This window comes from Lolium perenne, chromosome 6 (genome assembly GCF_019359855.2).
Source record: "Lolium perenne isolate Kyuss_39 chromosome 6, Kyuss_2.0, whole genome shotgun sequence".
Taxonomy (NCBI): Eukaryota; Viridiplantae; Streptophyta; class Magnoliopsida; order Poales; family Poaceae; genus Lolium; species Lolium perenne.
This window is the reverse complement of record NC_067249.2, coordinates 7988382-8004731: the sequence shown is the minus strand read 5'-3', so window position 1 is coordinate 8004731 and position 16350 is coordinate 7988382. Positions and strand designations below refer to the sequence as shown.

The 16350-nt window shown below is 45.4% G+C and overlaps 1 long non-coding RNA gene across 1 annotated transcript; it reads left to right on the top strand.

Moving 5' to 3' along the window:
* Positions 1 to 10697: 10697 nt before the first annotated feature.
* On the top strand, positions 10698 to 11346 carry LOC127310893 (uncharacterized). Its single transcript, XR_011747647.1, has 3 exons — positions 10698 to 10865; positions 10945 to 11055; positions 11157 to 11346. It is a non-coding gene; the product is annotated as an uncharacterized lncRNA (long non-coding RNA).
* Positions 11347 to 16350: the final 5004 nt, after the last annotated feature.

The following is a 16350-nucleotide window of genomic DNA, read 5'->3' as shown; positions in this document are numbered from 1 at the left end:
AATGTGAAACTGAAAAGGAAAGGTTGGCCTTCGACAAGATGATAGAAGATCACAACAAATTGTTATACCCAACTTGCGAAGATGGCCATAAAAAGCTAGGCAGCACACTGGAATTGTTGCAATGGAAGGCACAGAACGGTGTCACTGACTCAGGATTTGGAAAGTTGCTGACAATAATTAAGAGGAAGCTTCCAAGGGGTAACGAATTGCCCGCCAGAAGCGAAGAAGATTGTCTGCCCTCTAGGATTAGATGTGCAAAAGATACATGCATGCATTAATGACTGCATCCTCTACCGCGGTGAGTACGAGAATTTGGATGCATGTCCGGTGTGCACTGCATTGCGGTATAAGATCAGACGAGATGACCCTGGTGATGTTGAGGGCGAGCGCCCCAGGAAGAGGGTTCCTGCCAAGGTTATGTGGTATGCTCCGATAATACCACGGCTGAAACGCTTGTTCAGAAATAAAGAACATGCTAGGTTGTTGCGATGGCACAAAGAAGACCGTAAGAAAGACGTGATGTTGAGGCACCCTACTGATGGCTCCCAATGGAGAAAAATCGATAGAGAGTTCCCAAACTTTGCACAGGATGCAAGGAACTTAAGGTTTGGTCTAAGTACAGATGGCATGAATCTTTTTGGAGAGCAGAGTTGCAGCCATAGCACCTGGCATGTGACTCTTTGTATATATAACCTTCCTCCTTGGTTGTGCATGAAGCGGAAGTTCATTATGATGCCAGTGCTCATACAAGGCCCGAAGCAACCCGGGAACGACATTGATGTGTACCTGAAGCCATTAGTCGAAGAACTTCTACAGCTGTGGTCCCTAGCAGGTGTACGTGTGTGGGACGAGCACAAGCAGGAGGAATTTGACCTAAGAGCGCTGCTTTTCGTAACCATCAATGACTGGCCTGCTCTTGGTAACATTTCAGGACAGTCAAACAAGGGATACAATGCATGCACGCACTATTTACATGAGCTCGAAGGTGATTATTTGGAAAAAATGTAAGAAGGTCGTGTACCTGGGGCATCGTCGATTTCTTAGGACTACCCATCCCGTAAGAAAGAAAGGCAAGCATTACAACAGTGAGGCTGATCACCGGAGGAAGCCTCCCCATCGTGATGGTGTTGATATATTTGGTATGGTCAAGGATCTAGATGTAATATTTGGAAAGGGTCCTGGCGGACGGTCTGTTCCGAATGACGCTGTCGGACACGCACCCATGTGGAAGAAGAAATCTATATTTTGGGATCTACCCTATTTGGAAGTCTTAGAGGTCCGCTCTTCAATCGATGTGATGCACGTGACGAAGAATCTTTGCGTGAACCTGCTAGGCTTTCTGGGCGTGTACGGAAAGACAAAAGATACACCAGAAGCACATGAGGACCAGCAATGTAGGAAAGACCCCAAAAAACTTCATGAGAGAGTTAAAGGACGTCATTACTCCAGCTACGCTCTTACAAAAGCAGAGAAGGAAATATTTTTTGAATGTCTGAGCAGTATCAAGGTCCCGTCTGGCTTCTCATCCAATATAAAGGGAATAATAAATATGGAGAAGAAAACATTCCAGAACCTGAAGTCTCATGACTGTCACGTGATAATGACACAATTGCTTCCGATTGCATTGAGGGGGCTTCTACCGGAAAATGTTCGACTGCCCATTGTGAAGCTATGTGCATTCCTCAATGCAATTTCTCAGAAGGTAATCAATCTAGAAATTCTACCGAGGTTGCAGAATGATGTGGTCCAATTTCTCGTTAGTTTTGAGCTGGTGTTCCCACCATCCTTCTTCAATATTATGACACATCTCCTCGTTCACCTGGTCGATGAGATTTCCATTCTCGGTCCTGTGTTTCTACACAATATGTTCCCCTTCGAGAGGTTCATGGGAGTCTTAAAGAAATATGTTCATAACCGTGCTAGGCCAGAAGGAAGCATCTCCAAGGGCTATGGAACAGAGGAGGTCATTGAATTCTGTGTTGACTTTATTCTTGACCTTAAGTCGATTGGTGTTCCTGAATCACGGCATGAAGGGAGACTAAGTGGAAAAGGCACGCTAGGAAGGAAATCAATGATATGTAGGGACGGGATTTCTTTGACTCAAGCACACTACACAGTTTTACAAAGTTCCACCTTGGTGGCTCCGTATATCAGTGACCACAAGAACTTTCTACGCTCCCAGAACCCGGGGCAGTCGAACGATTGGATTAGACGTGAACACATGTCGACTTTCGGCGGTTGGTTGCAAAAACATCTCCTGAATAACAAAGATATTGAAGATCAGCTGTACTTGCTGGCCCAAACACCATCTTCGACTGTAGTGACTTTCCAAGGGTACGAGATACATGGGAATACATTTTACACGATCGCCCAAGATAAAAAGAGCATCAACCAAAACAGTGGTGTCCGATTTGATGCAATAATGAATGAAGGCCCAAATGACACATATTATGGTTACATAGAGGATATATGGGTACTTGACTATGGACGTTCTTTTAAGGTCCCTTTGTTTAGGTGCAAATGGGTCAACAAAACACGAGGCGGGGTTCGGGTAGAGAAGTTGTATGGAATGGCAACAGTGGATCTCAACAATCTTGGGTATAGAGACGAACCATTCGTCCTAGCCAAGGATGTGGCCCAGGTTTTCTATGTGAAGGATATGTCTACCAAACCAAGAAAAAGGAAACATAAGGAAACAAATACATCAAACGAAGCCAAAGCGCCACATAGTTCTTTCTGGAAAAAGAAACATCGTGGGAGTGGAGGACAAGACAGACATGTCAGAAGATTATAATAAGTTTGATGAAATTCCACCCTTCAGAGTGAACATTGACCCAAGCATCAAGTTAAATGATGAAGATGCTCCATGGTTACGGCCGAAGAAGATTAAATGATGAAGATATTAAAAGTGGCAATCAAATTCCCATTTATTTTTGTGTAATCATTTAACTGTATGTAAGATATTAAAAGTGAAACTGCGCCACGGGAGATTTCCCAACCCTTTCCCCAACACTGTTAGAGGAGATGTAGTCGTTCAGGGGCTTGCAGGAAAAAATTCCAAGGCGCAGTTTCTGAAGATGCCGTAGGGCGTGTGCACCAACGACATCTTCGAGAAACTGCGCCACGGGAGATTTCCCAATCCTTTCCCCAACACTGTTAGAGGAGATGTAGTCGTTCAGGGGCTTGCAGGAAAAAATTCCAAGGCGCAGCTTCTGAAGATGCCGTAGGGCGTGTGCACCAACGACATCTTCGAGAAACTGCGCCACGGGAGATTTCCCAACCATTTCCCCAACACTGTTAGAGGAGATGTAGTCGTTCAGGGGCTTGCAGGAAAAAATTCCAAGGCGCAGTTTCTGAAGATGCCGTAGGGCGTGTGCACCAACGAAATCTTCGAGAAACTGCGCCACGGGAGATTTCCCAACCCTTTCCCCAACACTGTTAGAGGAGATGTAGTCGTTCAGGGGCTTTCAGGAAAAATTCCAAGGCGCAGTTTCTAAAGATGACGTAGGGCGTGTGCACCAACGACATCTTCGAGAAACTGCACCACGGGAGATTTCCCAACCATTTCCCCAACACTGTTAGAGGAGATGTAGTCGTTCAGGGGCTTGCAGGAAAAAATTCCGAGGAGCAGCTTCCGAAGATGCCGTAGGGCGTGTGCACCAACGACATCTTCGAGAAGCTGCGCCACGGGAGATTTCCCAACCCTTCCCTTCATCTATGGGAATGAAACTCTGCTTGGCTTGTTGATCTGCTTGGCAAGGCGTATCGATGCTCCTTTTATAGGCACGACACCTCTTCTACTTTGTCTTGTTCATTCAACAGGGCGTCGTGCGCTACATGCTTTATCTCATCGAGCAGTGCGTCCACCCATGCGTTCTTATCCTGCCGACATCTTTAGTCCCGGTTGTACCCACCAGCCGGGACTAAAGGTTACCCACACGTCCTTATCCCACCGACAGTTTTGTTAGATGACAAAAAAAAGATCTTTCGTCCCGGTTGTACCCACCAGCCGGGACTAAAGGTTACCCACACATCCTTATCCCACCGACAGTTTTGTTAGATGACAAAAAAATGATCTTTAGTCCCGGTTGTACCCACCAGCCGGGACTAAAGGTTACCCATACGTCCTTATCGCACCGACAGTTTTGTTAGATGACAAAAAAATGATCTTTAGTCCCGGTTGTACCCACCAGCCGGGACTAATGTTTTCGGCGCCACTGCGTTCCCGCCTATTTTTATTCCCGCGCTTTCCACTGCTTCCCGCCTCCGTCCTCCCGCCATTTTTTCACTATATATATGTAGGCTTGGCCTCCATTTACATATCACATCTAGACTCATATTTGCAAATCTCATCACTCTGTCCCATGGCTTCCATCGTATCTCTAACCCTCCGGGAGGCAGAGGCGCTTTGCGCGTCGAACTACCCCTTCCCGCCGGGCTACCGCGTCCCGACCGGCTGGTTGCTGAGCGTCGGAGGCGTACCGGTCCCTCCTGTCCCTCTAGGTGTGGCGCGCGAGATGGCCATCACGAACCACTACTACTTCGAGCTCACGCCAGAGCAGCGGAGGAATCCCCAGTGGCATCCCGACTACAGCCCGACTTGGGAAAGCTTCTTCATCAAACGGCGTGAGTGGGCGCTTGCCAGGCACGAGGAGGGCGGCCCGCCACCTTCGAACTTCAACGAGGCCGGCCGTCGGCTGTGGTGGCGCGGCCGGACTCTCCAGGGCGTCATGGCCTACCGTGGCCCCCGCCTGCGCTACCCTTAGTCCCAGCCCACGCGTGCTCTCCCGCCGAGGTTCGACTACCGCGACCCCGATGCCAGCGACGATGATGACAACGACTACGATGACTACAGTGGCGAGTACTATAGGGCAAGGCACGAGTATGACTAAATGACTCGAACAGTCGAATCTGGCCATGTATCTTAGTTAATTTTCAGTTGAGCTCTGTACTTTAATTCCATGTATATGGCGGGAAACTTTTCTCATCATCAGCGTCTGCCACAACGACTTTATTGAAAATACAATTAAAATAGATAAACAACTAGTCTAGTCGATCTACTCGTCGTCGGAGGTTGTCTCGATCCAAATGTCGTCCCACCGAGGGTCGTTGTCGGCCCAAGTTGTATTCGGGTTGTCGAGCTCGAACACGGCGACGGCCCGATGGTGGCACCTGTTGGACCTGCGATGTGCCCGGAGGTCAGCGAAGAACGCGTCGGTGTTGTCGACGTCGTTGGGGAACTGCGCCCTCCACTAGCGCATCAACTCCTCGTCGTGCTCGGCGATGGCGATCCGGCGCTGCACCTGGCGGTGGCGGTGACGGTCCTCGTCGTCGACGAGGCACGGCGTCGGCGCGAGGAACTCCACCTCCTCTAGCGATTCGACGTCTGCGAAGTTCATGTCGCGCCGTGGCCGCCGAAATCGCCATGCAGCCGCGTCGTAAGCGCGCGCCGCCATCTCCGGGGTGTTGTACGGGCCGAGGGTGAGCCGGAAGCCACCGGCGCGCATCTCGGCGTAGAACCTACCGTTCGGACGTGCTCGGACGCCACGGAAGCCGGACGAGCCACGACGGAGCGGTGGCATCCCGGCGACGAATGAACGGAGGCGATGGCGATGTGTGGTTCCGCGCGCACGCGGAGCTTTATAGCACAGCGACGCGGCAAGTTTGGCGACAGGTGGCGCGGGGAAGCGGCAGGGCATGGCACGTGGAAGCGGCATCTACACGTCGCACGCCCGCGGCGGCGGGGCGAGGCACGTGGAAGCGGCGGCGACATGTGGCGCGGGGAAGCGGCGGGGCGTGGCACGTGGAAGCGGCATCTACACGTCGCACGGTGGTGGCGACGGGGCGAGGCACGTGGAAGCGGCGGCGACACGTGGCACGGAGAAGGGACACGTGTGGCACGGCGGCGGCGGTGGCCAGTACATGGTGGTGGTGGTGGTGGCCAGTACACGGCGGTGGCGGTGGCGGCGGTGGCCAGTACACGGCGGTGGCGGTGGCGGCGGTGGCCAGCACAAGGCGGTGGCGGTGGCCAGTACACGGCGGTGGCGGTGGCGGCGGTGGCCAGTACACGGCGGTGGCGGCGGCGGTGGCCAGTACATAGCGGTGGTGGCGCTGGCGAGTACATGGCAGTGGTGGTGGCGGCGGCGGCGGTGCACACGTGTGGCACGGCGGTGGCCAGTACGTGGCCTTTTTTTGATTTGAAATAAGGCGGGAACGAATTTTTTTAAAAAAATTGGCCTTTGGTCCCGGTTTGAAATACCCACCGGGACTAAAGGACAATTTTGCGCGCGCAGCGAAAATCGCAGCAAAATAGGCCTTTAGTCCCGGTTTGTATTACAAACCGGGACCAAAGGAGTCCTTTGGTCCCGGTTTGTATTACAAACCGGGACCAAAGGGGTGGGGGTTATAATTGCACAGACGCCGCCAGGCTGCCGCGCTGCCGTTCGCCGCCCACCGCGCCGCCGCCACCGCCCACTGCGTCGTTCGCCGCCGCCGACGCTGTCCTCCGCCGCTGCCGTCTTCCGCCGTCGGCTCCGCCACCGCCCCTCCTGTCGCCGCCCCCTCCGTCCGCGCCACATCTCCCGCGCGCGCGCGCGCACGCTGCGTCCCGCCGCCGCCCGCCGCTGCGCACGTCGCCTCCGCCGCCGCGTGCGCCACCGGCTGCACCCCCGCCACCGCGCCTCCTCCGCCGCGCCCCCGCCACCGCGCCTCCTCCGCCGGTAAGAGCCGCCGCCCACCTTCTCCTCTTTTTTTCTTTTTTTAGTCATTTGTTAGATTAGTTTGTTAGGTTAATTATTTTAGTTAGAAAAGTAGTTAGAAATATTTAGTTAGATTTAAATTACTATAGTTAGAAAAAAGTTACAAAATAGTTTAGTTACAAGAATAGTTAGTACATTAGTGTCGGCGCCGCCCCCCGCGCGCGTCGATGACCTAGTGTAGTTAATTAGAAAAAAAGTTACAAAATAGTTAGATTCATTTGTGTCGGCGCCGCCCCCGCGCGCGCTGACGACCTAGACCGTGGCGGTGCCGAGTCCGTAGCGGTGCCGCCGCGACATAGAGTTAGGGTCGCGAAATAGAGAAAGAGCGAGCGAGGAGGAGCGCCGAGTCCGTGGTGGTGCCGGTACTGCCGGCGCCCCTGCCGACGCCCCCAAAATAGGGGCGCTCAATTCCCGCTACCGCTCCCGCTGTCGTTCCCGACCCCCGATCCGGATCGATCGATCCGGGGTCGGCGTCGACCCCGAACCGGCCCGAACGCGGTCGTGACATTATATGTTAGAAATATTTGTTAGTACAAAAGTAGTGAAGTTTTTTTATTTAGCACAATATCATGTTTTTTTATTTATATTAGTACATATATGATTTGTTTTCGTAGCTACGATGTCGCGACAGCCGCCACGTCGTGGTAGGACTATTCTAGAGGAGATGCAGCAGATGGGGGAGGTCCGGGACTGGGCTCCGCCGGGGTGGCACTGGGAGGTCATAGCTTCCGGGGCGCGCACCTTGGTGCGGAATCCGGGTCCCGTCGTCGACCCGGATATTCTCTGGTGGAGGTCTTATGGGCCACGGTCGTTTCAGAGGGAGCCAGCCCCGCCGGAGGAGGTAGCTCAGCGCATTGCAGCGGAGGACGAGAACGTTCGCCGTTACATGTATGCGTTAGACACCATGTATAGGACCGGATGGTCAGTTATGTAGGGATCTCATGTTAGCTATGCTCCCGTTGTTGTTCCGTGGCTTTGGGGGTTCACCCGGCGCGGCTCAGGACCCGGTCGGCGCGTTATAGGACCCGGTCGACGCGGTTGAGAGGTTGTAGTAGTGATTGATGTATTAGGGTTAAATAAACATGAATCCGATCTATGTATGCATGTAACTGCACTATCTGCTTTCGGCACTATATTATCGATCCTTACTTAAGAACTACATATGTAACTTCATTTTCAATTTTCTGCATTATCCTTAATTTGATCATATGATGGTTCCTATATATAGCTTGCAAGTCGTTGTAGAAAGCATGGTGGGACAGAGAGATGAAACTCAAGAAAATTTCATGGCTGACCTCATAGCCAACGGTATTCTGGATGATCGCGACGACGACGTTATTCCAGATGATGGCGGTGACGATGTCACCGCAACTTTTTTGAATGACTCCGGTGAGGGAGCGGAGAATATTGAGGAAGAAGATCCTAATGGCGCCGGTGAGGAAGAAGATCATCATAATGGCTCCGGAACCGTAGTTACCTAGGTATATAAATTAATTAAGCCGCTGTTGATCGACTAGATGCATTAACTAATTAAATTGTACTGACTATGAATTATTTCTTTTTTAGCCCTCCGGATCGAGCACTTCTTATGTAAAGTCGAAGAAGCGAGGCCCGGCCAAAAAGTTGGACGACGGTGTTAGGCACGACATCACTCATATCACTAAGGATGGTAAACCGATTGCTCCAGAGAAACGTGCAAAGTCATTTATAGCTCAATGCGGAGTGCTTGTTAGGGACCATGTCCCGATCACCGTTCGAGAATGGAACAAGCCGAAGGGACTAGTGCTGTCTGCAGAGGAAGAAGCTCAAGGTCTTTATATCGATGATGTAGCCAAAGACAGCATTCTGACCAAGCTCATGGCACATTTCAACATAGTACCTCCAGAGGGGGATGCCGCTGAAAAGGCAAAGATGGAGCAGGCCCTCCGCGACTTTGCCAAGAAGAAGATGGCCGAACTATTCAAGAACCACAAGAAAAGATTGCGCGGCTTTATCAAGAAAGACAAGACTCCGGACAGTGAGAAGGTAAAAAATCACTGGGACGAATTCGTGAAGTACAGCACGGAGTCAGAAGAATTTAAGAAAAGGTCAGAAACAAATAAGGCAAATGCTGCATTGAAGCTATATCACCAAATTCTAGGTCCAGGTGGATACATGGCTAACCGTCCTAAGTGGCAGGCAGCTGAGGCGGAACTGACCAGGAAAGGGATCTGATTAGGGACACACGGTTGGATCGAACGGTGCAAGGAGTGGTTCTACGGGATTGGGGGAGCGTTGCATCCAGAAACAGGGAAGTGCATCTATAAGAAAGCTCATCTGAAGGTTCCCATTGAAGCCCTGGAACAAGCACATAGGGACGTGGAGGAGGGGAGGTTCCAGCCCAAAAGAGAGAACGATGAGCTGACACGCGCCCTTCGGAACAAAGAACACGGCAGACGAACACGAGGCACATAAGGCTCCGTTCCGTGGAAGTATGGCTTTCCTGCGGAAAGAAAGAGATTTCCTGATAAAAGCCATGAGAGGAGAAAGGCAAGGGAAACAGACCGCATAGCGTCCTTAGAGCAGGGTTTTAGCACCATGAAAGCCCAATTAACCATGGTAACCCAAGTACTTACATCCCAGATGGCTCAGGGGCAGGCTGTAGATCCTGCATTGCTCAATGATATCGTCCCGCTGCAATCTCAACAACACCGGAAAAGCAGCGTGGCTTCCACTCAGCAGGTGGATAATGATGATGATGACCAGGTGGTCGAGCCTCCTCGCTACCCCCCATGGATGATCTCACTGAGAGCCGTCCTTGTGAGCTACATGTTAAAGTTTTCAACCTATCCTTCAAGGCAGCGGTCGGCATCCTCTTACCTACAAGGTCTTACCATTGCCGTCCGGTCCAAGACGACTTTGCTGTTGTGATGGTGGATGAAGTGTTGAGAGAATATGAGGGGTTGGTGCTTGAGCACCCTGCAGGTGAAGATGGGGAAATCAAAGAATTGGGAGAAGCCCGTAGAACCACCGTGCAATGGTGGAAGGAGAACATTGTGTTTCTAGGTGAGAAGCCACCAAGCAGGCCACCTCGTCCGCCTCCTCCGCCACCTGCGCAGTCTCCTCCGCGTGATGATTCTCCTCTGCGCGATGATGATTCCCCTGTGCATGAGCAGTCTCCTCCGCGTGAAAATACTCCGCCGCCTCCTCCTCATCGTCAGGAGACTCCGCCGCCTCCACCTAAGCAAAAGAGGAAGCTAACCGCGGCACCTCCTATAGCTCCGAAGAGATCATCAACTCCGATGAGGGCACAGACTCCAGAGTTGTTACCACATGAGCAGACTGAAGAGCAAAAGGCGTTTCTTGCACCGAAGAAGATGTTCATTCCACCGCATAAAGTGAAGCACTTTGCCGAGACGAGAATGAAGAGCGAGCAAAGCAAAAAAAGTCGCCCAGCTTGGACAGCAGGACATTCAGGCCATACCCTACTTCGTCGTGCAGCCCTATGATGATCCAGAGACGGCATCGATGATCGAACGGGAGGCTAGAGCTCAGGGAGCATCAGTTGAGTACGAAGATTACTATCCAACGGCTCAAGTGGTAAACAAGTATAGATACGGACATGATTTCGTCAAACCTGGCGAGCTCGCGCGTCTAGGGACTCAGATGCGAAGGTTGCATGAATGGTACCTGAGAGCCTGTCGAAGAGGTGATCGCTACCTCACGGTGTATCTTAGAGATGAGCATTACTTCCGGGGGGACGAGGAGATAAACCTTGAGTTAGAAGAACTGTTTCAGTTATTCAATCAAGACGCCCTCGACAAAGCTGTCATCAGTTGCTACTGCCTATAAGTGATTTATTTATGTAATTAAGTCTGTAGCTCAGCTCATTCATTTGCACTAACAATTATCCTTACTATATTATTTGTGTACGCTATACATTTAATTATGCAGAATGAAGAAGCTCGAATGCAAAAGAGGCAAGCTCCTCGAGCTGGGGTTCATTGACCCAGACACAGTTCATGAAGTTACGGTTCAAGACTACGCCAAGGACACAGAGGATAACATGCTACGTTTTTTAGTGAAGCAAGCAAACAAAGAGGATATATTCTTTCCCTACAACTTCAAGTGAGTGTTATAATATACATTATGCTTGTGCAGCTTCCACTTTATTCTCTTAATTAATCATTGAGCTATGCTTGTGCAGATTCCACTTTATTCTCCTAATCATTGATCTTCACAAAGGAGTCGTAAATGTCATGGACTCGAAACGTAAAGAACATGCGGAATGGGCGGACATGGCTGCCATCCTCCAGAGGTAATTTCAATCAATTTCGTATTGGCATCTTCATCTGTTCTAATTCGACGATATCATTAACTAATCAATAACTCATTTAGTCATTATTTTTTGCCGGGCAGGGCTTGGAAACGGTTCATCAATACTGTTCCGGGTAAATGGAAACCGGAGCTTACATTTCAAGATTACCCTGTAAGTAGTACTATATATATAGCTATGTCCGTGAAACTCTATATATGATATTTACTTTCAATACGATGCTTGATTATTAGTTTGATCGAACTATTTTTTCGTAAAGTGTATGAGGCAGGAACCCGGGAATAACTAATGTGGATACTACGTCTGCACCTTCATTTGTGACATGGCCTGTCCCAAGGGTGGGGATGCCCGTATACACCAAACTCGTGTACGATAACAAATTTTCACAATTAATCTTAGTACCATCAATTGTAAATTGGGCACGGAGGACCAGCCCAAATATATCCAATCACATTTTAAATTGATATTGCTATCAATTATTCGGGCATGGAGGACCTATACCCGGATATTTGAAAAAAAAAAATCGAAATTCAAAAAAAAAAAATCTTAATAATAAAATCTTAATCTTAATCCTAATCATAAGTATCCAAAGCATGCATGCATGCAGCCCAAAGGAATCGAGAGATTCTTGGCATGAAGACGAGAAGAAATCAATCAACCAAAAGAGAAGGCCACAAGTTCCAAGGTTTAATAGTAGGCTACAACAATAATATGAAGTCTACAAAGGCTAGAGCATAGGTTTGGTGGCACATATGACAGCCATACAATGTGCTCTCGTGAGTCCTTGAAGAGTGAAGAATCTATAAAGGCTGCCACGAATGCATGTCAGCTTGCCAATAATTTGTGTAAATACTGTGGAACGTAATGTCAAGCACAGAAGCGCCACGTTGTGTCCGTGAGGAAGCAGCGAGAAGAGCCACGATGGCAGTACAGAAGGCCCTCTCCTTCTATAAAAGGGGAGCCATGTCTCACAAGAAGGACACCAAGCAATCTACAAGCACAAGCATTCCACAAAGCATAGAGCAGAGAGTTAGCCAAACTCCTTGCTCAGTAGTAGTAGTAGTAGTAGTATAACCACCACCTTGTAATAAATCCATTAGTGTGAAGGCGATTGTAATAATAAGGTACTAAGGTAATTCCCCGTTCTTGTGTAATCCCGTCGGGGGTTCCCGAAAGGGAAACCCGTATGTAAATTATATTGTGGAAATGAAGTAGTTCTGTGTTTTCCCTTGATCTTTTTATCATGTTTATATGGGATGGGTTTTTATGCTAGGGATCCTATAGGAGAAACCTCTACGTGTAGTTCTCTGTTAAGCCTTGTGTATGGCGAATAGAACGAGAACCGGAGCAGTAGAGAAGTGTTCCCTTCGGGTGGAACTGCCTGGGAAGACGATAAAAAATCAACCCATATAAATTTGACTAAAAACATCTAGGGAAAGAAACTTAGCTACTTTTGAAGCAATATAATGATAAGTACGGTTAGTACCGAGTAGGATTAATACACCACTGCGCACATCTTCGGACGTACTGTTGGCCTCGCCAGCCCCAAGATCCTGAAAGGTTTCAGCAAAAATAATCTTAGTATCCAAGAATAAATTGTAGCTTAATTTATTTTCGAAATTTTAAATAAAATATTTAATTTTAATATTTAAGTATATTACGTACATTTGTGTGTGAATATTTCTCGAAATAATTTTGTGTATTTTGTCTAAATTTTTACAAGTATATAATCTGTTTGTATTGGTATCAGAGCAGGGTTTAATCATTGAAAGGTTAAAGTATTTAAATTTAGAAGTTAGCACAGGTAAGATAATAAAAACCAAGGAAAATATTTATATAAGGTGCAGAATAAATCCCTCTGAAGAACATACTTGGCATACCTCGCACAGCCAGTTGAATATAGTTGTTGATCTGATATATAACTTTTTCTTAACTTGGGGAAAAAGGCAAGAAATATTAGATCAAAAGCTTGAAAGCTTATTTAAAGAATACCAAAAACTCTCAGAAAAAATTTCAAGTTTGCATAATAAAATTGACATAGTACTACATAAGCTAGAAGAAGCAAAAGCAAGACAGAACACAGTTAATAGGAATAACGATTATATTAAAGAAGAAGTGCAATCTATTGGAAAAAGTATAGGGCACTATCAATATAAAAATAAGGAAGTTTCTTCAAACACTGAAACGAGACAAGATATTATTGAAATAAAAAGAGTAGTGCAAGAGGTAAAGAAATTAATTCTTTCGTAATTTGCATGTCCGAATACAGCATAGCATTAAACGAAGTAGCTAAATATTCAACACCTCCTGTTGGTTTTTCTGATCACGAATCACCAAAAGAAGATTCCAAAATAATTATAAAGCAAAATAACACAATCATTCAGTTATTAATTCAGGCTTTAGACAAGCTAAATAGTGTACAAAATAATAAAGAAATTGTGCTATCCTCGTCAGGATTAGTAACATCGTCAAGAAATATCAATTCAGAAAAATGGACATATCTAAAAGCCTCAATAGAAGAGACAGAAACCTCCAGTTAATAAGGCAAGATTCAAGACCTTTGTCAATGAAACATAGATTATCATGTAGTAAAGCTGATGATATTGATAATCTGGAAGATGTAATAGACCTTGATAGAGACCTCGAAAGATATCAAAAGGATACATTAAGAAAAATTAAGCCGCAGCATGTATATCATATGGGTATGTTTGAAAGTAGGAGTAGTCTGTATAGAATATCTAGAGAAATAGAATTAAGTGTTTTAACACATCCAGTAGATTTAAGAATTGTAAGCAAGAATATTGAAAGTGATCTCAAATATTGTGGGTATAAATATATTCATCAAGGTATGTATATTATAGGGGTTAAAGGTATGACAAGAAAGAAATTAGGAGCGAAGGTTCTAATTACCCTGTTAGACAAAAGATGGGGTTCAGTAGATAAAGCCGCATTAGGTTTTATGGAAGGAGATATGAATGAAAATAGATTAATAACTTACATAGCTCCAGACCTAATGATGCCTGTAAAAGAATTTATTGAAAAAATGAGCTTTGGGTTTCAAACTAAAGGATATGAAGATTTTAAAGGTACAAATTTGTTAGTAAGCATAGAATTCATAGGAAGGCTCACTAATAAAAGTAGCTCAAGATATAGAGTAAATGTGGATGATGTAATTGAAAGTATGCAGTCAAAGGGCTTAAAATTTATGAGTCCGCTAAAAATTGGTTCTGAAGAGAGAGCGGGAGAAGAATGGAATATAGGTGAATTAATAGAAAAGAAGGAATTAAAGTTACCGCAAAACTACATAAGATACCAAAATTGTGAAGGAAGTAGTAGCATTAGGTTCACAAATTATAAATCTGCATCTATGGATGACACAGAATCTCTAATGTCAGAATCAGAATTTAGTGATAATAGAAGTAAGGACACAACTGAATGCATGGAGAAGGCTAATTTAGATAGTGAAATAAATCATTACGAACAGAAGCTTAAACACATAGAATGGGAATATAATAACTCTATGATAAAGGATTGGCCAAAGATAAGAGAAAATGAATTGTTTTTCATAAGAGAAATTGCAAGGTTAAAAAAGAAAAAATATGAGAAAAATATCACTAGTAGTTCATATATTGTAAATAAAGATACGAGCAATGAAAATATAAATATAAATCAAGACCATAAAGATAAAGCTTTAAGCGAAGAAGAGCAATGGGATATAAATAATAAATTATTATCTGAAAGTTATGAAGAAGAAGAAAAATTAGTAAATGAAATGTTAGCAGAAGAAGAGAACTATGATGCGACTGAAGAATATAGCGACTTTATAAATTCCCTAGACGAAGTAGGATTACATAATTTAGAAAATGCAATGGAAGCTATGGAAGTGGAAAGTGGTAAGAGAAAAAGATCAGAATATGGGAGTACCTCAATAAAGGAAGAAGGTCCGAAAGAAAGACCAACCAGGTCAGCTGGAAATTGGCCTCCAGAAAAGGAGGATTTTCAACCAACTTATATTCCTGGACAATATAGGCATATGGGAAGCAAAAGAAGAGACTTTGAAAAGCCAGTACAATTCCAGAACACTAAATATGATGGTGCGATATTAAATCTAGCAGCCCATGACCCGATAGATTGGCCGAATATACTTAGCATTTGGAAAGCATTAATAGTTCAAAAATATATTCAAAATCAGCATAATATAGGACCTAAGGTAGAAGATATGTTAACTTATCTTGAAACATTTTTAGGAGAATCTGCAAAAGTTTTATGGGAACAATGGGTAGAAACTTTCCCTGGTGATTATGAAAGATTAAAAATGGCTGGAAGTAACCCAAATAACTTTGCTAACGTTATGTCAAGTATAATCATAACCGAAGATCCAGAATTAGGATTTACCGCATTACAAAATGAAAGGTTGAGAGAAATAGAAAAGTTATCATTAACAAGTTGGAAGGGTATAAAAGATTTTTCTCAGCACTACTTATATAATGCTACCACCGCTAAGCAAGGTTATAATGTAGGGGTAGTTGAAAGATATTTTAATAAATTACCAGACCCTTTAGGGTCAATAATATTTGAAGAATATAAAAAAGAGTCAGTAGGAAAGACTCTAAATATATCCCAAGCAATAACATTTGTTTTCAAACAACTAAGAAAGGTATGTACAAATATTCAAGCTCAAAGATCTATGAAGAAAGCAGATTATAATTTCTGCAGTAATATTGTCCAAATCCCGTTAACATATGGAGGAGATCGGTATAAGAACAAAAAATATTACAAAACTCAACACAGAGATAATAGAAACTTTAGAACAAAGAAGAGATATTTTTTAAGGAGGTCAGATAATAGAGCTCCTTTCTTACATAAGAGAAATGTAAGAAGATATAATCCCAAAAAATCATATGATAAGACATGTAGATGCTTTATATGCAATTCTCCTGACCATCTAAGTAGAACTTGTCCTAATAAAGACCAGAAAAGGTACTCTAGTAAATATGAAGAGCAAGAAAGAGTGTTAATCATAGATAGTGTTAATGAAAATATATTGGTATGTGATGATGAAATAAAAGATGATGAGTCAATATATTCGATTATAGAAACCGATGAGGTAGAGAAAGAGAATTTAGAAGAAGATTCAAGTGATGATGAGTTAAATTTAATGGACGAATTAGCAGGACTAAAAGTTGAAATGATGAACCAGATAGAATGTGAACATGATTGGATTAGAGGTAAAGGAGATTATAATATTAAATGTGCTTTCTGTATATATTATCCTAG